Genomic DNA, 22,775 nt, shown 5'->3' with positions numbered 1-22,775 from the left:
CCCCCTTCCCCCCATCCCCCAGGTCCCTAAACAGTTGATTTGGGTAGTTTTTGCCTGATACTTTGATGCTTTTAGGAAAGAGTTTGTGGTTCCCCCCCAATACCCTATTTTGGAAAATCGTCCTTGTTGCCCTTTTGTATTTCACCCTCCCCCATGGCTTAAACCCTGCCATGGGACTCTGTGGGTTTGGGTTGCTGTGTCTGGATATAGGTGGGGAGCTGTCTCACTGCAATGAGAGATTTTATAGTCTGTGCCCCTGATAAGAGGGCTCCCAGCTCCTGCCTCCGTGCACTTCCCAAGTTGTTTGAGACCGAGTGGGGGAAGGGAAGAGGACCAGACTGTCTGGGCTGGAAATTTCCTACCTGATGTTTATCACTTTATTTGATTCACCAATTGTGGGATCTTTTTCTAATCTATACCTTTGTCTAGAGCTGTGAACAAGTAAGAATTGCCTCTTTGTTTTTTTTTTTCACTGAATCTCTGTGAAGAGCTTTTCAGTAATTGTTTATGTCACCACGTTGATGATGTCACTTTCTGTAGTTCAGTGTTGTATCTGCATTTTTCAATAGTTATTCCCTCTGTCATTCTTATATTTCAGTATTTCAAAACTATCAAAAAAAATTTTAAAAGGTGTAGTACCATTTATTTGGAATTGATTTCCTAATAGGATATAATTTCCAGAGCAAGACAGCAATAGATTAGTAATTGATAGATTTTATTTTTCTATTCTCCAAAAGAATAATAATTTATAAACAAATAGAAATGTTAGCAATGAGCCACATCTCCTAGCATATGAAACTTAAAACAGATTACTTTTCAAATATAAGTAGGGAATAAAGTAAATAGAAAAGAAATGTATGTACTATCATGTCTTCCAACATCTCCTAACTACGAATTATTTTTATAGTATTATTAAGTGCATTCTATGTTACAGGCTGCTCTTGGTGCTTGGAATACAGAAGTCAACAGAAGCCCCTACCTTAAGTTTATAATCTAGATCAGTGACAAGCAACAAACTGTATACATAGTATAATATTTAGGAATGATGATGGCTGAATATAATACTTCAACTATATTAACATTCACATTAATTTCTATATTAATATTAACTCTGACTAAAGTTAACTCTAAGTTAACTATGAAAAAAGTTAAAGTAAGGCATAGCAGTAGAAAGTGACAGCAATGGAAAGAAAGCAACATTTGAGTAAATGCATGCATGAAATGAGGGAGAGACACACAAAGGATCAGAGGGAAGAGTCTTTGAAGCAGGGAGAAAATCAAAAGAGGGAATGAGTATGGAGGAAAATAAGAGGGCAGGTGTGGTTAAATTTAAATGAGCAGGATAAGGATGTTGTAGCCATATATTTAAGGTTTATCAGTTTATAAAGGGATGGGCGCTATTTTTTAATGGGATAGCAAGCAGGTGGATAATTTGGAGTGTACCAGTGGCAAATAGATGCTTTTGAGGTCTCTATACTCTCCAGCTTTCTTTTCAACTGAGGAAGTCTCCACCTACCCATCAAGGTAGGCATAGCCAGAGAGTTGGATGGCTTTGAGAGGCAAGAACTGGCTCATAGGTCCCGCTTGCTCTGTACATATGCCTACTGACCAACTGTCTAGTTGAATAATTTGGCTGGTTGCATGGCATTACCTATATCAGTTAGTTCCCATATAGTTCAAATACATTATTTGATTTATTATACCTCTCTGGATTTAGAGGACAACTAAAAATTGTGATGATTGGTTAATGAGCAAGATCTCTTTGCTAAAAGAGGAGTGAGAAATCCTTAGGACTACTGGAGTTTAAAGCTCCCTAAACAATTGAGTCAAATACCCATGATGATTGAGGACAGAGTAAAAGGGAATAAGCAGAAATGCCTCTTCTTCTTCTCTAATATACAACTTCTCCCTTGGACTGACTGAGAATGCACTAAGGCTGAGATCTATAGTACCATTTCTTTTTCCTGGACCAGCCTGCTACAAAGCTACTTCGGTTTCAATATTTTGTTGATCATCATTAGTTATAGAGTGTAAACAAATATTTTTATGGCATCCAATATTTCTGTTGTATATTGTTTTATTGATAGTCACCTTATCTTGCATGAATTTCAATATATCATCTCTATAGCCTTGATAGGTACTTTCACTGTGTGTGCGGTTAAGCAAGATGAAATGCTCTTCATTCTATTACAACCTATCTTTGGGAGGTGTATTTTATGACTGCAATGAAATGATGTTGTTACTGAAATGATTGTGGCGAACCCCAATGTTTTAGGACGGTAAAGGCAGGACTTTATTTTAGAGGTACTTTTATGATTCTGGTGCCTAAATGTGATGAAAGGTGGAAATAAATATTGCATTAATTGGTATTATACAGTTGGATTCACTTAAGTTTTCTTAAATCGACCATTACATTTTTCGCCAAGTCAAAACCCATGTAGAAGCAGACTCTGTCTCTGGGCCTATTCTTCAGTAACCAACATTCCCAAATTCATCAACCTGAGCAGCGTTGTGCTATAGAGATCCCCACACACATGAACATCTACCAATATTTTGCCCTTTTCTTCAGGAAATTGTTCTCCTAACAGAGCATAGGAATCAGCACTTCTAATTTGTTAGCTATCTCTTCAACCAAAATGTACTTTAACTTCCTGATGAACAAAACAAGTGTAAGAAGAGCCAGGGAGGCAGAGTGGGTGAAGGTTGTTATTATTTTAGCATAAATGCACACATGTGCTCTGTTAAAAAATTCTTAGGAATTTTTCATGCACTTCTTTTCTTTTCATTTTTTCATGCACGCAATTCTTAGAGATCTATAATGATGTCTTAAGGAGGCCAGGGTGAAAATACTGTTTGTAAGAGGCAATTCCTACACATTTGCTCTAGAAAGTAGTATATTGGTGGGAGAGAGTGGAAGAATAGTAAGGAGACAATTGTAGTAAGAATTTGAATGTCTCAACTACATCTGGTAGCAGTGAGTGTAGTGAGAAGCTATTACATACTGGACATGTTTTGAAGGTAGGGCCAACAGGATTTCCTGTCAGACTGCAAGTGGTATTAAAAAAAAAGAGGGTAAATTGTAAATTCAAAGTTCTTAGAAAAAAGAAAGATGGTACTGCCATGGACTGAGAGCAAGAAGTTTCTTAAAAAGTTAAGCTTCAGGTATCTAGTCACCATTTGAGTGGAAATGTTGAGAAGGTTATTGTATATATATGAGTCTAGAGAGCTAATTAGAAAGATATATACTGGAGTTACACACTTTTTAGTAGTTGTCATATAAACCATATCTCAAGACTGGATAAAAAATAAATGATAGGAATGAATTTAAATAGAACAGAGTATTAAGGACTGAGTCCTGGGGTACTCTCATATAAGGAGGTCTGTTAGAGTCAGAATAAAATATACTTGATCTGGGTATCTTTGCATTGAACATTTACTTCAAAATGAATTAAGGAAGAGAAAAGATGGTGAATGGATAACCAGAGAACTCTAAACAATTTTTTCCACAATATACTTTTCAGTTAGGAACAAGATGAATTTCTACCCCCAGATAACAAGAGCTCTGCAGCTCTGAAATAATTTTAATGATTTTATAATGTTTTGAAAATATTTTATTGACTTTATAAGTAGAGAAATAGAAATTTACATTTTTAGAAAATAATTTATATATTCTCCAGAGAACATCTGGAAATAGGAAAATGATTTAACTCCAAAACCTACTATTCTAATTAACGAAATTTTAAAATGATATCGAAAGTTAAATATGTCATTTGTGTTTTTTTTTTTTTGTTTATCATACTATTATAAATTCATTTCAGGCATTGTTCAGTTATTGCATTATTTTTGATGAATACATTTCAATTATTTTATTACCACTTCAGACAAAGTACAACCTTGGAAATACATGCTGATTGTAAGATTTTCTATCTTCTGTAATTCTATAAGGTAAGAAAAATTTGGAAACTCTCAATTATACAATGAAATAATGTGTTCTGGATATTTTTTATTTATATCCTACTTTAGCACTAATTAAAACTTAACACAATTGTGTAACTGCAAATCAGAATTTGCTCTCACTCAAGGGTTGTCATGGGAATAAGCATAGCTGTGTATATATGTCTATGTGTGTGCCTGTTTGTAGTATATGCATGTTTACCATTTTTTCAGGTTATTCTTCATAAAGTAGTCATAAATTCTTATAAATCATGCAAAACTCCATATATACTGATCATCAGTTATAAGCCATGTATATAGTCAGAGTTCCCCAGAGAAACAGAACTGACAGGAGGTATATAGGTATATGTGTATATCTATATTTATATATGTACATATATATTTGAATGATATGAGATTTATTATAGGAATTGAGTCACACAATTGCAGGGATTAGCCAGTCAGAATTTTATAGGACAGCCCACAAGACGGGAACTCCAGTGAAGATTTTGACTAATTCACAAGGAGAAAGTGATTGGCTGAAACAGAGACAGAAATTCTTCATCCTGACTGCTGGAATGTCAGTTCAGCCTTTAAGGTTTTAACTGATTAGATAAGACTTCTCTCAATGCTGAGGACAACCTCCTAGTTGATTGCAGATGTCTTGTAGATGTAATCAACCACAGATGCCTATGGATGATTTCAGTTCAGAAATACCCTTCTAAGGTATTGTAAAGTATTGTCACTGTAATAACAATCAGGGTGATGCTTCCCTGATCAAACAACTGGACTCCAAAACCTGGCCAATTTGACACATGAACTCAACCATTACACCACGTATCAAGTAGGCAACAAATACACACACGTAAAGCAAGGCATAGTAATGTTAAAAACTGCTAGCTTATCTTTTTCAAAGTTAAAAAAAAAAACACACCATGAATTGTATCTGTAAATTTGCTAAGTCCACAGACTCTATCTTTAGGGACCTCACAGCTGAGTGAACTAAATTCTCATCAAACACAGTTATGATCCAGTGTTAAAAGTGAAGCAGTGGGAAAAACAAATAAACTAACTAAAAACCAAAAACAAAAGAAAAAAGTGAACTAGTAGAAAGGGATCAGCTGACACACAAAGGGAATGATTAACTTTATCAGGCGCCATAGGGAAGGTCTACATATGGTAGTGGCACTTACGGCACATCTGGAAAACTATCGAAGACCCCTAAGTTCTCACTTAGGATCCCTTTTCTCTTCACTGACTGCTCACCATCCACCAAGCCTCCTGTCATTTCAGGGTAGCCTTGCCTTATACCTCTAGCTTATTCATGTACCTTTTATACGTGTTTGCCTCTGTGTTACACCGGGTTCTCTAGAGAAACAGAACCAGCAGGAGAAATCAGTAAATATGAGATTTACAAAGGTGTCTCACGCAACAGTGGAAATGGAAGAATCCAAACTCCATAGGGCACACTGTGGGGCTGGCAGCTCTGATGAAGGGTCTGGATGGACTCCACAGGAGAGGCTCGCTGCCTGCAGAAGCAGTGAAAGAGTCTCTCTTCTTCCTCAAAAGCCCTCAAATGACTGGATTATCTCATTGTGGGAGGCATGCCTTAATTGCTCATGGATGTAATCAGCCACAGATACAATCAACTGACTGATGATTTAATCAGCCAGCCATGAAATAACTTTGCAGCAATGATCAGGCCAGTGCTCACCTGACCAGACACTTGGGTATCATCATGTGGCCAAGCTGACATCAGAACCTATTACAGCCTCCTAGCAAAGATATTATTTTCTTTAACTTGTAATAAAATACATTAATTAGTGAAATAATTTGCCTGTCTTTCCCTGGTTATCCATTCACCAATTAGGAGTCCCATGAATGAATGCATGACACTTTCAATTTGGTCACCTTTGTATCTCTTTATATCCCCTGTACCTAGCTTTAGCACCTGGCCTGGTCAAAGGAAGAAACTTATTGTTTACTTATGGGATGAAGAATTAAAGGGGGAAGAAAAACATTGAACTTTCAGGTGCCTCTGGGAAATCGTATGTTTGCATCCTTATCAAGTCCTTAAATAACTAATTGACATTTTCAGGTCCCTCTGTATTGATTCTATTTAACTAGAATGACAACTTGTGTTACTGAATTGTTAGATATTGGACTTTACATGTGCACTTATTATTCTTTTGGCTTTCTAGTAAGTTTAAATATTGTTTTTAATAATTCATGGATTCTTGCTCTCTTCAAAGTCCTCTCAAAATTTACATCTTATGCACTTCAGCATCTTCAGATGGCCATCAGAAATATTATGTTCCAGATGCTTTTCTTGTTCATTTTGTTAACATTAACTTCCTCCCATCCCCAAACACACCATAATGACTTGCCACTAATTATGTCTTCCATAATGATTAAGTTACATTTGCAAAATTGACACTGATTATAATATATGGTTCTTTCTGCATTTAAAAGTGATATTAATTTTAAACATATTCAATGTGTGAGACTATAATGTCAAAAAGATGAAATCTGTTTCACCTTTGTAATGTTCTAACCAAAGGAAATATCTCTAATTAAATGTATTATTTTCCTCGAAGTACTCAGTCATTTTGACTATTATTACATATAATACAAACTATTATTACTTAGACTCAGTTAAAGCTAATAAGTATCCCTTGTATCAGATAGAAATGAGAAAACCTAGGATTCATTGCATTTTAAAAGCCCTCTACTTACTGTCAGTTTTTCCTGAATGATTACAGTATTTTCTTTTATCACATAGGAAAGATGTAAGTTGGCATCAAAAGGAAATAATCTTCAGTGTTTTATGAAAGGCCAAATTCAGAAAAATAATATTAAACCTCAGGGAATTTCTGCCCATTAATTTAAGAAACATATATATTTATGGAAATAGTGTAACACATACATTTTAGAAAATAAAGTGACCAAACCTACACATAGGTAGCAAACTTTCTGTTCTCATTGAAAGGAATTTTAGGAGGTAAAGGCCTCCGGCCAACCACCATATAATTTTCCCTGTTTCTTCTTTGAAACTTCCCCTCTTTAATAAAATAATCCTTTGAATCAGAGACATGTTTTTGGCAATTTATTTCTGAACATAGCTCACTGGTGGTACATATTAAAGAAATGAACAAGGACTGTATATTGATTAGTCAACTAATCAAACATCAGGAAAACAAGGGGAGAGGATATTTTTAATTAAATAAAAAATGTAAATGTTATGCTGTAAAGACTGTGGATTCTGCTGTATTCCTTGGAAGAATGTTGAAGCTTTTGTTTCATCAGACAGACATTAATTTGGTTAGACTCAACTGTCTATTTGGGTGCCAGGTCAAATTTCAATTCCATTCTTTTATTTCCAGCTGGTCTACCTGGAGGATCACCTGGTGATGTATAGCTCTGGCTTACTCAGAGATTAGGGCACAAGTTTTATATAGAAGTTTGAGCAACCCCTCTCTGATTCTCTTTTTGGGGTTTCCCCTATTCTCCATCAACTCTGGATGTCTCAAATTCTGTTCACCAGTTCCTTGGGCCAGAAATAATAAAATTTTCCATTTGAGTTTAAGCAGCCTTTCATGATCCAATTTGGTACTGGTCTTAATCCAAGGCACAGGAGGGTGAAATTCTCCCAGGGCCAATTCTGCCTGTTCCTGGACAATTTCTAGCATGTTCAGAAAGTTACTTTCTGCATTCTGTTCTGAGGTTAAAGTTGCTTCTGTGAGAGGGTTGCTCCTGGAGTACCTTTTTTTCACCAGAAATGTGCTTTTAAAATCAAAGTTATTAATTCATTTTAGTCTTTTCAAAGTATCCTCTATTTATCAGGAATACTATATGACTTCTTTTCAAATGCATTTTATAAAGCTTGAAATTTATGAACCAAAATTTAAAGATTAAAAAATCATTCCATAAGTTTTGAAAGCCCCACATCTCTCCTTATTTTTTTCGTATTTTGATTGACAGATCTTCACACCCATAAGTCTATACATGGTGTACAATCAGCGGCTCACAATGTCATCACACAGTTCTGTATTCATCACCATGATCATCTTTAGAACATTTCTATCACTCCGGAAAGAGAAATAAAAGTAATTTTGTCATTAGTACTTAGTAATTAAAGCCATTATGAAATTCACAGTGAAAGCTTTTTCTTTAAGCTGTAGCTTTTAGGAAAGTGAAATATGATGCCAGCATATGTTAAGCATTACATGTTTTATCTTTTTTCTTTTGTAAATCATCAGATTTTATATTGTATTAGACCTGTTTATCTGGGCTAGGTATACTTTGAAAGCATATATAATGAGAGAGAAAAATTTTGGCTAATTAATTACCAAAGTTTTCCAAGAGAGGGGGAAACAGAAAGTAAAGGGGCAAAAAAACTTAAATGATTGAGAGCTGCTTATGATGTGATATTAGTGGTTGAGTCAGAGAAAAGGTCTGAGTGGTCTTAGAAATCTTTACTACATACTTAGGTCTGTGATTCTGAGGGGAAAGTACACATGTCATGGCACTCTTTACATTGGACAAATAGGTCCTGTTTATACTAAGCAATTGTTTCTGAGCTTTATTAAAGACAATTTTTGATAGTTGTCTTTGTGGTTTTACAGGTTTCTTTGGAACATAGGTATTACAATTGCCTTCAAAACTTGGTCATAATTTGTCAGAGGCTTCTGGTTTCCTTTTTCTGTTTTTCTATTTCTTCGTATAGTTTATCTTTGTCTTTTTGCACCACCAGTGAACTTCTTATATTTAATACTGACACCAATTTCACTTTCTGAATGACTACACCAAAAAACTGACCAATTGGAAGAGGTAAGGGAGGCCTAGAAGGACAAATCTTCAATAAATTTTCCTTTTCATCCTGGGCTTTGGGATGTCCTTAGCCATGGCACAGAGAAAGGAACTCAGCAAGGTTTAAAGTTTTTATATAAAGAAGCACATTGGGGGCGGGCCGCGGTGGCTCAGCGGGCAAAGTGCTTGCCTGCCATGCCGGAGGACCTCGGTTCGATTCCCGGCCCCAGCCCATGTAAAAAACAAACAAACAAACAAAATACAATAAAACAAGAAAATGTTTAAAAGATGTTTCCCTTTCTTCTATCCTTCCTTCCTTCTCTCTGTCTTTCCTTCCCTTCCTCCCTCTCTCTTTAAAAAAAAAAAAAAAAAAAAGAAGCACATTGGTCCTTTATAAGAAAATTATCATTTTAATTGTTATTGAAATAGTATCAATAGTTAGAAGAAGGAACTGAAGGGAAATGTAAGGAGACCAAGAAGCAATGTGGAACGGACTTTGGATTAATCCACAAATGGGACCATCTTAAGCTTCTCCCATTAAAAATAGTTTTAGCTGAATATAATTTAGGGAGATGATTTCAAAATTCAAATTCCATATTATTTAAAAATGCAGACCACTGGATAATCAAGAACTTGTTTTCTTTTTGTTATAATGTACCTCTCAAATAATCTCATTCATGTCAAAAAGTGTGGCAAAGCTGCCACTTTAATTTAAAATTTTTTCAGTAAAATTATGCCAGTGCATAGAGATATAGGGACATGAGTTAGCATTACAGTCTGAAAAGATGTTTGGTCCAGAGATAGCACAGGATTACACTGACAAGGCCCAGTGTTAAACTTTAATGGTTGGTAGGAATGGTGAGTGGACAATGCCATGTTTCCAGTATCTGGCCAAGTTTGCAGAGCATATCAAAGACTTTCAGAGATGCAAACTATTACTGAGTTGAGGAAACTGGATATGATGAGTTTGTTAGTCAAGTTCTCCAGAGAAAGAGAACGGACATATATTGTGTGTGGGGGTGTACGTGTATAAATATTAAAGATTGGGAGATTTATTATAAGAATTGGCTTACACAATTGTGGGGATTTGGTAAGGTTAAATTTCATGGGACAGGCTGTAAGTTAGAAACTCTGATTAAGGTGAAGGTACATTTCTCAGAAGAAGCTGGCTGTCTAAAATAAAGAAAGTAATTCTTTCTGACATCCTCATTTCTGGCTTTAAGACCTCCAACTGAGTGGGTGAAGAGACTTCCACTTGCTGAAGGCAATCTCCTTTGTTGATTCCAAATGCTATCATCTCTATATTCAATCAACTGACTTTAGATACAAATCCATCTAAGAAATACCCTCACATTAACAAGTAGCCCAGTGCTTTTTTTAAGAAAGAACTGGACACCATCACCTGCAATATGAATCAAAAGTTTTCTGGAACTGACATTTTCATAGTTCTAGGAGGAATAACAAAAAAACAAAACCAAAAACATGGTTTCTGAAATTAAAAAAAAAAGAAATGCCTTGATTAGAAAAGTTTGGAAAACATATCACATGTAATTTATTTTTAGCCTTCTGATGTATCAAGAAATATTCTGAAAACACTGTTGTGGGAATATAATAATTAGGCAGGGACACAACTTCCCCTCCTGTAGCTCACAATCTAAAATGGTGATGAAATAATACGCAATAACTTAATTAAGGAACAATTAGATTAAGAATATGATCACTTAGCTAGAAAATATTTTCATTTTAATATATTTTGAAATAGAATCATTTCAGATATACATAATTCTATGAATTAAAGATAAAATAATACTGTTAACTCACTAGGACCCACCATCCAGATTAATTAAGATAACACTGAGAGAATAGATGAAGTGCCCTTTAAGATTTTAATACCATACTTTTCCTTCCCTTATTAGGTTCATCACAATTCATTATATATTTACTATTTACCTATACTGCAAAAGTTCTTTGTCAAATATATCTAGTTCTTGTGTTAAAATGTAGTATGTGACTTCTGCATCTGCTCAGGATGTAGAAAACTGAAAAGAATGTTGCTCCCACACCAATGAGAAAAAGTTACATAAATTATGAAATCACAACTTTTCTTGAACCCATCAGGTAACAGAGTTTGCAACCCATGAAATAATTTTAATGCCAAATAGGGATAAGCACCCCCAAGGAGAGACAGGAGACACAAAGTGTCTCACCTTTTTCAGAGAATGGGCACAAGAGGCAACATGCAGCTGCAACAAAAAGGGTAAGAAAAATTAGGCTAAAAAATTTAAAGAATCGCCAAAAGTCAAGAATGCTCTCATGTGTCAGCTTTAAGTAGCTGGGATAACTGACCAACAGGGAGTCACTCACAAGCTATTTTCCACAGGTTTCCATAGATAGTCATGAGAAAAATGAGGTTCAGGATGGGATATGAGTGAGCCAATGTGGATGGGCAAGTATGCAGAGGGTGCCTGGGGCTGATGGGAGAAATTCAGAGTCTCGTCTACCTCCGCATCTGTTCTTTTCTACAAAGCTAAAGCTTTAAGCCATCAGAAAAAGCTTTCAAAGCCCTTGCCCAATGGTACAGTCAAAGTGTAGAGGGAAGGGCAAAAGAAAACACTCTACTCACGGGCTATGGACAGGTAACTATCCTTGGCTGAAGATCCTATACTGATAATAGATTGTGTTTTTTTCTGCTGGGGGAGAAAGAGAGAACTAACTAGGCCCTACCAGCAACATTAAATGCCAATTGAGGGTTGGCTACCACAGGATGGAGCACAGGCAGGAGGAGGGATAGTGTGGTGGTTTGATATTGTTATATACCCCAGAAATGCCATGTTATTTCCATCCTAATCCAATCTTGTGGGGTCAGAACCATTGCTTGGGTGAGACCATTTGATCAGATTATTGCCATGAAGATATGGACCCACCCTTTCAAAGTGAGACTTAATTAGTTTACTGAAGTCCTTAAGAGAGCAGATACAGAGAGCAGATGCCTAGATACAGACATTTGGAGATGCTTGGAGAGCTGACATAGAAAGCCACTGGAATCAGAAGCTAAAAGCAGCTTTGCTTTCAGGCACAAAGGACCAGGAGATAGCAACCATGTGACTTCCCAGCTGACATATACTCCAGATGTGATCAACCTTTCTTGAGTGAAGGTATCCTCTTGTTGATGCATTTGGACATTTTCATGGCCTTAGAGCTGTAAACTTGTAACTTAATAAATCCCCTTTATAAAAGTCAATTCATTTCTGGTATATTGCATTCAGGCAGCATCAGCAAACCAAAACAGGTAGGAATGCTGAAAAAGCCCCATTTCTGATGCTCAGGTCAAGAGGGTCTTTTCCAGATTGTGGCCAGGTCAGAGCAACGACTGCTTGGCCCACTATGAGCCCAGCACCAAGTATCAAGGGACATGTTCTAATGCTGAGAGGGGCAAGAATGTGGAGAAAACACATTCACCATGTGGAGTAGAGTAAAAATAAAAAGGTGAGAAAAAAATGAACTTGAAGATAAGTCAACAGAAATTATCTAAACTGAAAACAAAAAGAAAATGGAATTAGCAAAATGAAAAGAACATATCATCACTCAAGATTATGAAAATTATCAGTTTAACACAGGAGCAGTTAGAGTCCCAGGAGAAAACAGGAAAAAGAAAGGATAGAGGAAATATTTGAAGAAATATTTGAAGAAGTAATTTGTAAGAATACTCCAGAAATAATGAAAGATAGTTATATTAAAAAGGGTGTATACAAAAAAGAACAGCAAAGGACAAGATAGTTCTTTGAAAAAATTAACAAAATAAGCCTTGGATGTGACTTGAGAGAGAAAGAGAAGGGAGAGGGGAGACAGGAAAGGGGAAAGATTGGAGCGCACAGATTATATTAGGGATAAATAATAAAGAAAAACAAATATAAATGGAGGAACATTTTAAAAATACAATGAGAGAACATCATGAAAAATGTTCTGCCAATAAATTTGAAAACTTACATGGAACAAGAAGGAATGAATCAAGAAGAAATAAAAAAGAGGTACTATGCTCATGAATCAATTGAAACAGCAATTGGAAATCTTCCCCCAAAACCACACTAAGTTTAAATGGTTTTATAGGCAATAGCTATCATATTCTAAATAATATATAACTTCACTTTCATTTTAAAAAGTCTGGAGAATAGAAAAAAGCTCTGAATATTCAACTCATTGAATGATACCTTGATACCAAAGCCAAAAATAGCAGTGCAAAAAAGAAAAATCCAAGCAAGTATTATTCATGAATAAATCACAATCAATTTTTGGCAAACAATGTGTAGCGATCTGACCAAGGTAATTTTAAAATAGGAAACTAGGGTTGTTGGATGGTAGACAACACAGTACTGTCTAGTTATATTAGGCTAAACGGCATTTTTATTACATTTCATTAAATAGCTACAAAGACAATGTCTATGCAAAAGAAGTTTCAGGAAAACACTAAGAGCAAAACTAGACTTGCAAGAATGCTGATGTGACCGCAGTCACCAGTCCTGAATCAAGGTCCAAATGCTTTAGCATATGAGAAGAAAGAAGGAAAAAATATGACCTTTTCAATATATGCATAAAAAGCATTTTAAAAATAAGTAACCCTATCTCCTAGCAAACTAGCTGTAGAAAATACTTTCATGTGTACAATAAAAGGAATTTGCAAAAAAAGAGAAATTAAATTTAAAAAATGTTGGAACTAATAAAAAGGGAGTCTAAATAAAATGCTAATTAGGATTTAAACCTATAAACTGTATTTTAAAGGCTATTTGCCATTACCTTGTACATTTAACATGTGAATATGAATTGGCATAGCACTTTATTCCCTAGTGATAATATCTAGATGTACTCTCATGTACATATATTGGCAGACATGTACAAGAATATTCATAACAGAATAATTTGAAGTATAAAATTCTATTTTAGAAGAAATATACTCTCCATATGAGGGTAATTAAATACATTATGATATAAATGATGCAGTTTTAACCAACAATTGCTAAAGAATTACCTATTGGTATCCACATCAAGGATACGAATCTCAGCAACATAGTATTAAACATAAAAGCAAATCATAAAATCATACAAACAATGATGCTTGATAAAGATGAAAACACATAAAATTAATCAATATTTTGTTAATTATATATATACTCGATACTAAAACTATAATAAAAATGGAGAGATTTTGGAAAAATAAGTGGTGATTCTTAGACAGGAAGAAGAAATTCAAAATGTTTAAGAATGGGAATACATGGAATATATGGACTTTAAGGTTTTTGTAAAAATGCTTCTTTTTAGCTAGAAGATGAGTACTTGGGTACTATTTAGTTATCTGTAATTACTGAAAGCAGAAAAGCACTAGAAAAGGTTAAGGTATTCAGAAAAAAATATATAATTACATATATGTTCTAAAACATTAAGTCCATGTATATACAAAGATCAACATTGGTCATGCTAGGTAAAAAAATTTCAGGGTGAAAGTAAATGCTATTTCACCTATGCTGAACAAAGAATGCATCTTGAATCAAGGGAAAATTTGAATAGAGATCTTCATAAATTCAGGGAACATGTTACATAGATGCAGACAACTATGGAAAGACCATTCTAGGCAGTCAGAGAAGTACATATGCAAAAGCGAATATTTTCTGTATGAATTTGCATTTATGGATACATAACTTTCTTCCTGGACAAAGATGGCAGGGATGAGAGGGAAATTAAAGTTAATGAAGAGAAACAAAGGGAAACTGTAATGGGGTTCTTTCAATTTGAGGCTATTCATATTTGAGGCAAGATTTAATCAACAGAAACCTTATTCTGCAGCCACCCCAAACGGCATCACTCAAAAATTAAAGGGCTTATCAAATTATTGAACTTTCTGAACCTGTGGAAGTCTGGGGTATATTGGGATATCCCCTCTAAACTAAAAGATAAGGTGATGTCAGAAAGAAGTACACATCTACATGCCTTTTGGATTTTGTAGAAACCATTCACCACTTTTGGCTGTTTTTTTTTTTTTTTGACAGTTTTGGGATAACTGAAAGGCTGACAGTTTTGAAAGGAGTCAAAGCAAAACAGTCCTCCAGCTGATCCAGACATATTGCAAGGAATTCTCACAATTAGATCATATGACCCAACCAAAACAGTTTATTCAAAATTAATCTGTTGATGACAGATTCAATATTGTGTTTAGTCCTCAGAAAACCCTGATTGAATTATAGCAGAGTATCCTGGGTTTGGGGAGTAAAGCAACTCATCTTTGCTGAAGAATTGGGAGGATGGCTGTTAACAGTGATTGAATCCAATGTAGACTTACAAATAAGAAAAATAACTGATTATAAGACAGTGACTTTGGAGGAAGATCAGGTCAGGACAGAAAATCAAAGAAGACTTCAATTTTCAATGCTAAATGTGTTGTGAGTAAATTTCAACATAGCTTCATCTTGGACTGAATGTGAGTATTGCTGAGTATGAAAGAAATCAAACAAGAATACATGCAAAATGGAAAAGGACATTAATAAATTGAAAAATATGCTAATAACCATGCATATGTAAGTTGACTAAATAAGTATTGTATTTACATGTGGAAGAATAATGTTACTTAGCTACTATTACTTTTAGATGTTTTATTTTCTCAAATGGCTTTTCAGATAACAGTATAAATTGATTATGAAGTAGGAAACTGAGGTACTCAGTGATGGTAACTGATTCGATATCATCCTGAACCAGGGATTGTAAGAATGGGTAGGAAGGAAAATAATGATAATGATAGTAATAATAGTGTTAATAGGCTATTCAATGTACCAGTGATAGACTTTCTTCCAGAAGACCATGGCATTCAAGGACTAAGTGCCAGTGATTCTGGGTCTTTGGTGTTTCTGGGACAAGATAGTGCAGCTCGTGGCATCTTCTCCTTTCTCTTCTGAGATCCATTGACCTCCAGCTTCTGGCTGTATCTCACTGCTTCTTCCTCTATCTGACTTTCGCTCATTTATATAGGACTCCAGTGATCTGGATTAAAGCCCAGCCTAATTCACATGGGCCACACCTTAGCTGGAGTGACATCTTGAAGAGAGTTTATTTACAATGGGTTCAACCCACCAGAATGTGGACCAAGACAGAAGCATGTCCAAACTGGGTTGCACATTTCAATCTATCACAGTCCAATCTCTGAGCCTACCAAAGACATGTTTTCCACAAATGCAAAATACATTCATTCCATCACAACATTCCTAAAGCCTTAAATCATTTGAATATCAATGCTAAGTACAAAGTCTCATCAAAATCAGTTATAGGTGTAATCTGTCCTAGAGAAAATTTCCTTCTATGGACCTTTGAAATCTAGAAAACAAGTTATCTGCTTCTAATATGCAAGGGTGGGTCAGGAATAGGGTAGATATTCCCATGTGAGAAGGGAGAAATTGGAGATAAAAAAAGAAAAAAAAAATAGGGATTGTGGGTCCAAAACTAGTTTGAAACCTAGCAGGGCAAACCCCATGAATTTAAGATCTTAGAGTCATTTATGGATCATGGTTTTGTCCTCCAGGCCTGAAGCAGTGGCAGTCCCACCTCTTTCAAGGGCTTGTGTAGTGGCCAAGTTCTCCGTGGACATTAGGATGAAGGATTCACCTTCCCTGAACATCAGGATGACAGCCAGTCTCTCTGCAAATGCTAAGGCGCAGGCCCCACCATCTCTCTGAACATTGGGTGGCAGCATTCTCTCCAAATGACAGAGCAAAAGGCATTGCCCTTTCCAAGTACTAGGGTAGATGGCCTGTTCCCCCCATGACCAGGTGCAGATGCACCCTTTATAGACATGGGTGAACCCCTCTCTTGGCTTGAGGAGATCATTTCAACTCAGACTTTGCTTCTATGGTTCTGCTCTTGAAGTCCTCTTCCTTCAATTCATCCCTTCTCTTTTCAGCCATTGATTCTGTTCATAGGAATTTTTAAAAAATATCTTGTTGGCTTTGTATGCAGTTTGGAGGGTTCAAACTGACAGATAATATAATGTTCTAAATATTCTTCCTGGATAATTGCATTTCCAATCTTGACTTCCTCTAAAATGGCTTCAAGAACCATGTTGCCTCCTTAGCAAAGAGTTGCTCAGTTGTTCACACAGAGCTTTTACTCTAGCAACCCACTTCCCAAAAGCTCAGGAAGGTCCTAATAAGGCCATTTCTGGATCTAGTCTCAGAAAACACTATCAGAATAGGCTGAGAATTTTCTAAACCATCAATATCTGGATTCTTTGTGCTTAAGAGCTCAGTTCTCAGTTTATTCCTTTGTCCTTCCTTAATATAAAGGTGCAAGAAGGCCAGGCTGTACTTCTCATACTAATTCTGAAAATCTTTCCAGCTAAATATCAAGTTCACTGTTTTGGCTTGTAGTAGTCTCCAAACTCATGACGTGGATAAGCCCTGAAGGAAAGAACTTGCATATGTCAATCTGCAAAAATGGGGGACTTCTTTTCCCTTCTTTCATTTTTTTGGTTAGCTCCTAGCTTTCAAGCAAAGCTCTGGATACAGCTTAAAGAACAAATGTCTCTGGGTTTAAGTTCCTGTGATAACACATTAAAATATCAAAAGGTTGAGGTTCCCACAAAAGACTACATAACATTCAAAGAGACAGGAATTGGTGGCCCAGATAAAGGTTAAGATTAAATAATCAGAAAACATCAATGAGGATGATTAAATCTAGGATATACCAGCAAAGACTCAAAAATTGTCCTAGATATGCTCAAAGAGAAAGGAAAACATGGACAGAGAATTAAAGGAAATCAGGAAAATGATAGATTAATATAAAGAGTATATCAATAGAGACAGAAATTATGAACAGAGACCAAACAGAGCTGAAAACCATGTTAGCAGAAATTAAAAATTCTCTAGAAGGGTTCAACAGCAGATTAGAGCTAGTAGAAGGAAGAATAAGTGAAACTGAAGATAAGAATATTGAAATCATTCAGTCTGAGGAGTAGAAAGAAGAAAGAACAAAGAAAAGAGAATGGCTAAAAACTTCCTAAATTTAACAAAGGACATGACTATACACTTTTAAGATAATCAACAAACTCCAAATTGATAAACCTAAATAGACTCACACTTTAGCATATTATAATCAAACCATTGAATTCCAAAGATAATGCAAGAATTCTGGAAGCCACAAGAGAGAGTAGCATATTATATATAAGGGAGAATCAATAAGATTGTGTCAATTTCTCATCAGAAAATTTAGAGGCAAGAAGGCAGTGGGATGACAAATTAAAAGTGCTGAAAAAATAAAACTGCCAACAAAGAATTCTATATCTGGGAAAATTATCTTTCAGAGATTAAAACATTCCCAGATAAACAAAAGCTGAATAAGTTCTTCACCACCACACCAGCCTTAAATGAGGTGGTAAAGAGAGTTTTCAGGGTGAAAGGAAGGGCAATAGATAATAGATTGAAATTGCAAAGCTGTATGAAGAAATAAAGTTCTTCAGTAAAAGTAATAACTGAGGTAAATATAAATGCCAGTACTTTCATATTTTTGGTTCCTAGCTCTATTTTTTATTTCATACAGGGTCTTAAAGGCAAATGCATGACATGCAATGAAAATTCAGTGGTTTTGGACTCACAATTTATACACATATAATTTGTGATAAGAACTACTTAAAGATAGGGAGAAGGAGAGGGATAGGAATATAGTTTGTGTATAGTATCGAAGTTAAGTTGGTATCAAAGCAAATGAAACTGTTAACAAACTTAGAGATGTTAAATTTAAACCCCATAGAATTATAAAGAAAATACTGGAGAATATTGAAGAACATGAGGACAGAAATTAGAGTGCAGGTTGCCAAGGAAAGTGGATGGGGGATGGGGAATTAATGCCAAAGGGATATAGGGTTTCTATTTGGGGGAATGGGAAAGTTTCAGTACTCAAAGCTGGAGAGGGAACCACAATATTTTGAATGTGTTTGATCCCATTAAATGGTGTGTTTGGCAGTGCTTGAGATGGAAAAGTTTACATTGTATATATGTTCCCACAATTGAAAAAGAAGAAAAGAACTAAAGCGACAATGAAAATAAATGCAATATGATCCTGGAGGTATCTAACAAGGGAGGAGGGGGGCTCAAAAGGACATTATTGGGTGCACAGGTAGTTCAGTGGTTAGAATGCCCGCCATCCATGTGGGAGACATGGGTTTGATTCTCGGACCATACACCACCACCACCCCCAAAAAGGGCATTATTGGGACATATGAAAAAATTGGAATATAGACTGTATGCTCTTTATCAATGTTAAATTTCTTGAATTCCATTACTGCACTTGGAGTGGTTACTTATGTGAACATCCTTTTCCTACATGAACGTAATAAGTGTTCAAGGAGTATCATGTATATGTCATATACTCAAATATTCAGTTTGATAAATAGACAGATAGGTAGACAAACAGACAGAGATGGATGGATAGATTGTCTGATAGATTTACAGAGAGATGATTAGAATATGGCAAATGTGGCAAAATGTTAAAATTGGTTGTGCTGGTTTGAAAGGATGTATGTCCCCTAGAAAAGCCACATTTTAATCAAAATCCCATTTCATAAAGGTAGAATAATCCCTATTCAACACTGCATGTTTGAAACTGTAATCAGAGCATCTCCTTGGAGATGTAATTTAATCAAGAGTGATTGTCCCCATCCATTTGAGTGGGTCTTGATTAGTTTCTGAAGTCCTATAAAAGAGGAGACATTTTGGAGAATGAGAGAGATTGAGAGAGAGCAGAGAAGAACATAGCCACGAGAAGCAGGGAGCCCACAAGACAGTGACCTTTGGAGATAAAGAAGGAAAACGCCTTCCAGGAAGCTTCATGAAACAAGAAGCCAGAAGAGAAAGTAGCAGATGATGCCATATTCACCATATGCCTTAACAGTTGAGGGAGAAATTGTGAGTGTGTTCGCCAGGTTTCTTTCCAGATGAGAGAGAAACGCTGAACAGCATCAGCCCTCTTGAACCAAGGTATCTTTCCCTGGATGCATTTGACAGGACATTTCTATAGACTTGTTTTAATTGGGACATTTCCTCGGCCTCAGAACTGTAAACTAGCAACTTACTAAATTCCCCTTTTAAAAGCCGTTCTGTTTCTGGTATATTGCATTCAGGCAGCTAGCAAACTAGAACATTGGTGGATCTGCATATCTGCAGGAAAAGAGGTATTTTGGAGTTCTCTATAGGGGAGTTACATTATTTTTGGAACTCTCCTGTAACTTTGAAAGTATTTTAAAACAGAAATTTGAAAATTACAAATAAGTGACTAAGTAAGTAAAGCGCCATGGCCCTTCACATCCTGCTAGAAGCTGCTTGAGGCCAGAAGCCACTGTTACCAAGGGGGCCCCAGCAGAAGCCAGAGTCCACACTGGCTTCAGGGGTATCTGCCTATCTACAGTAAAACCACACAAAAAGAAAATAACACAAAAAAAAGCTGTAGTGGCTGGTTTCTTCCCAGTTGCTGGGGCAGGGCTGGAGACAGCTGCTTCCCAGAGGGCAGAAACTGAAGCTAGTGTGTGCATTTGGCCCTTGGGGATCCTCTAGACCAAACTTGACCTCTAACCACAATTTGGGAACATGAGGTTCCCTCTACATGACCAGGCCCTGAACAAGCCCTGAGCAGGCCCTGACCAGGACTTGATTCCCTGTCAGCACCATTTCCACAGCCGCCACTCTGGGGTTGTGGAAGGCGTGCTGGTCACTGGTTTGTGCTCTTTCACTTACAAAAGTTGTCGGTCTGTTTTGATCAATTGCGTCAATAAATGTCTCCCCACTAATACGTTTTTGGCAAATATGTCTCTATTCAACAAACACATTGGCTATTTGCTCTAGTTTGCTGGTGTGGAGGACCAGGAGTAATCAATCAGGCCCAAGCAGGAAAAAGCCCCATAACATTGGGGCGGTATGTCCCCAAGAGTTAAACATAACTGATGTTAGAGAACTGAGGGAATGGGATGTGTTTTGGTAACAGCTAATGGCATTTTTTTGCTTCTATGAGCATGCTTGCTTGCTAGCAACTGCAAAACCATGATATGATTTTAGCCTTTATAAGCACACCTTGAAAACCTCTGGCTGCTGCTCTCTGAATCTTCCTTCTTGGAGGTTTCTGAGGCAGTCGCCGGCCAGTTAATAAAGGTTCCAAATTGGCTGAAGTTTTGAATTGTGTGGTCTCTCTTTCGGTGTGCCCCACAACACTGGAATGCAATATACTAGAAACGAATGGCTTTTAAAAAGGGGATTTTAATAAGTTGCTACTGTATAGTTCTAAGGCTGAGAAAATGTCCCAATTAAACAAGTCTATAGAAATGTCCAATCAAAGGCATCCAGGGAAAGATATCTTGGTTCAGGGTTTCTCTTTCAATTGAGAAAGCACATGGCGAACACAGTCAGGGTTTCTCTCTCGGCTGGAAGGGCATGTGGCAAGCATGGTGTCATCTGCTAGCTTCCTCTCCTGGCTTCTTGGTTCATGAAGATCCCCGGAAGGAATTTTCCTTCTTCATCTCCAAAGGTTGCTGGCTGGTGGGCTTTCTGCTTCTCATGGCCACATCATTCTGCTCTCTCAGAATCTCTTTCATTCTCCAAAATGTTTCCTCTTTTATAGGACTTCAGAAACTAATCAAGACCCAGCCAAATGGGTGGAGACACATCTCCACCTAATCCAGGTTAACAACCACTGTTGATTAAATCACATCTCAAGGGAGATGATCTAATTACAGTTTCAAACATACAATACTGAATAAGGATTAGAAGAAATGGCTACCTTTACAGAATGGGATTAGGGCTTTTCTAGGGTACACACATCATTTCAAACCAGTACAATATTTAAGACATTTTAGCTAGAATTTTATATTGTTGTCTATATGATACTTTTTCCCTCAGGATATTCATTCAATTCTTGCAGCCATTTTTGATTATATACTAATACGCCATCTTATGTGTTAGGTGTTGTTTATATATTGGTGAGAAAAATAAGAAGGGTAATTGTTCTCATGTAGCACAAGCATGCATTAAGGATTGTGACATTTAATCTTGATATTTGCACTTTTTCTAAAGTGCATCACTTATAAACAAATTTAAATCATGAGAAATAGTGTGACAGATGCATATTCTACTCATATGCATCTACTTTGTAACTCCTATTTTAGATGGACTAACTACATATATAAATATATATATAGCAGAATTTACAATTATTATTGCCTTAAAATAGAAGAAACTTGAAATAATTGTCATATTCTATTCAGAACGAGAATATATTAACATATTAACTATATTTCAAAGGTCCTTTATCTGTTGTTGAAGAAATGCCTTATGCCCTTTATAATTAATAAAAAGTTAACCAAACTTATCTGCCTGCTTTGTGGATTGATAAACTTACATTGTTTCATAAATAACCTAGAATCAGGCAAAGGGATGCTGAATAATTTTTGCCTTTAGCATTCTCCTCAGTGTAGTTTTCAGACTATGAATGTTTAAATTATTGTCTCTTTTCATGGTCTTCAGTGAGACAAAATTGAAGATCAATTTAAAACAATGCAAAATAAAATCAACTTAAGGACCAAAGGGAATGATGAAGTAAAACCATTAGTGACAGAGTCTTAGCAAATACACCAGAAATCCTACTTTAAAATTATTCATTTTAATCTGCAGTGCACAGTTAAATAGACTACAAGGCTAAACTGGAAATTTGGACTGATTTATGTAAATCTGACTCAGCCACATACGTAAGAAATGTGGCTTAAGCCAGTTATTGACTTGTGGACTTTTCTTGACTTCCTCTGGGTTTACTTAAATGAAATGGATATTGAGTGAAAGTACCAGGAAATATATTGTTTTACTTAAAGGATTACTAAGACTTTACATAATTTAATGACTGAAATTTGCTAAGTTATTGAAATTGAGGGGGGAGGAGCATTAAAAAGCAATACATTTGAGTTAGCTAGCATATAATCTGTAATATTTCCCTTGATTTCCTTAGCAGAAAGTGCTGGAAACAGA

The 22,775-nt window shown here is 36.0% G+C and overlaps 1 long non-coding RNA gene and 1 pseudogene across 7 annotated transcripts in view; both read right to left on the bottom strand.

Moving 5' to 3' along the window:
* LOC143665742 (serine-threonine kinase receptor-associated protein pseudogene) overlaps positions 1-5,221 on the bottom strand; it is a 41,959-nt pseudogene extending 36,738 nt beyond the window's left edge.
* LOC143665441 (uncharacterized) overlaps positions 1-22,775 on the bottom strand; it is a 359,913-nt gene that overhangs the window by 217,149 nt on the left and 119,989 nt on the right. The gene's annotated exons all lie outside the window — the stretch shown is intronic.

Source organism: Tamandua tetradactyla, chromosome 21 (assembly GCF_023851605.1).
Source record: "Tamandua tetradactyla isolate mTamTet1 chromosome 21, mTamTet1.pri, whole genome shotgun sequence".
Taxonomy (NCBI): Eukaryota; Metazoa; Chordata; class Mammalia; order Pilosa; family Myrmecophagidae; genus Tamandua; species Tamandua tetradactyla.
The sequence above is the reverse complement of the archived record's forward strand: the minus strand, read 5'-3'. Positions and strand labels throughout refer to the sequence as shown.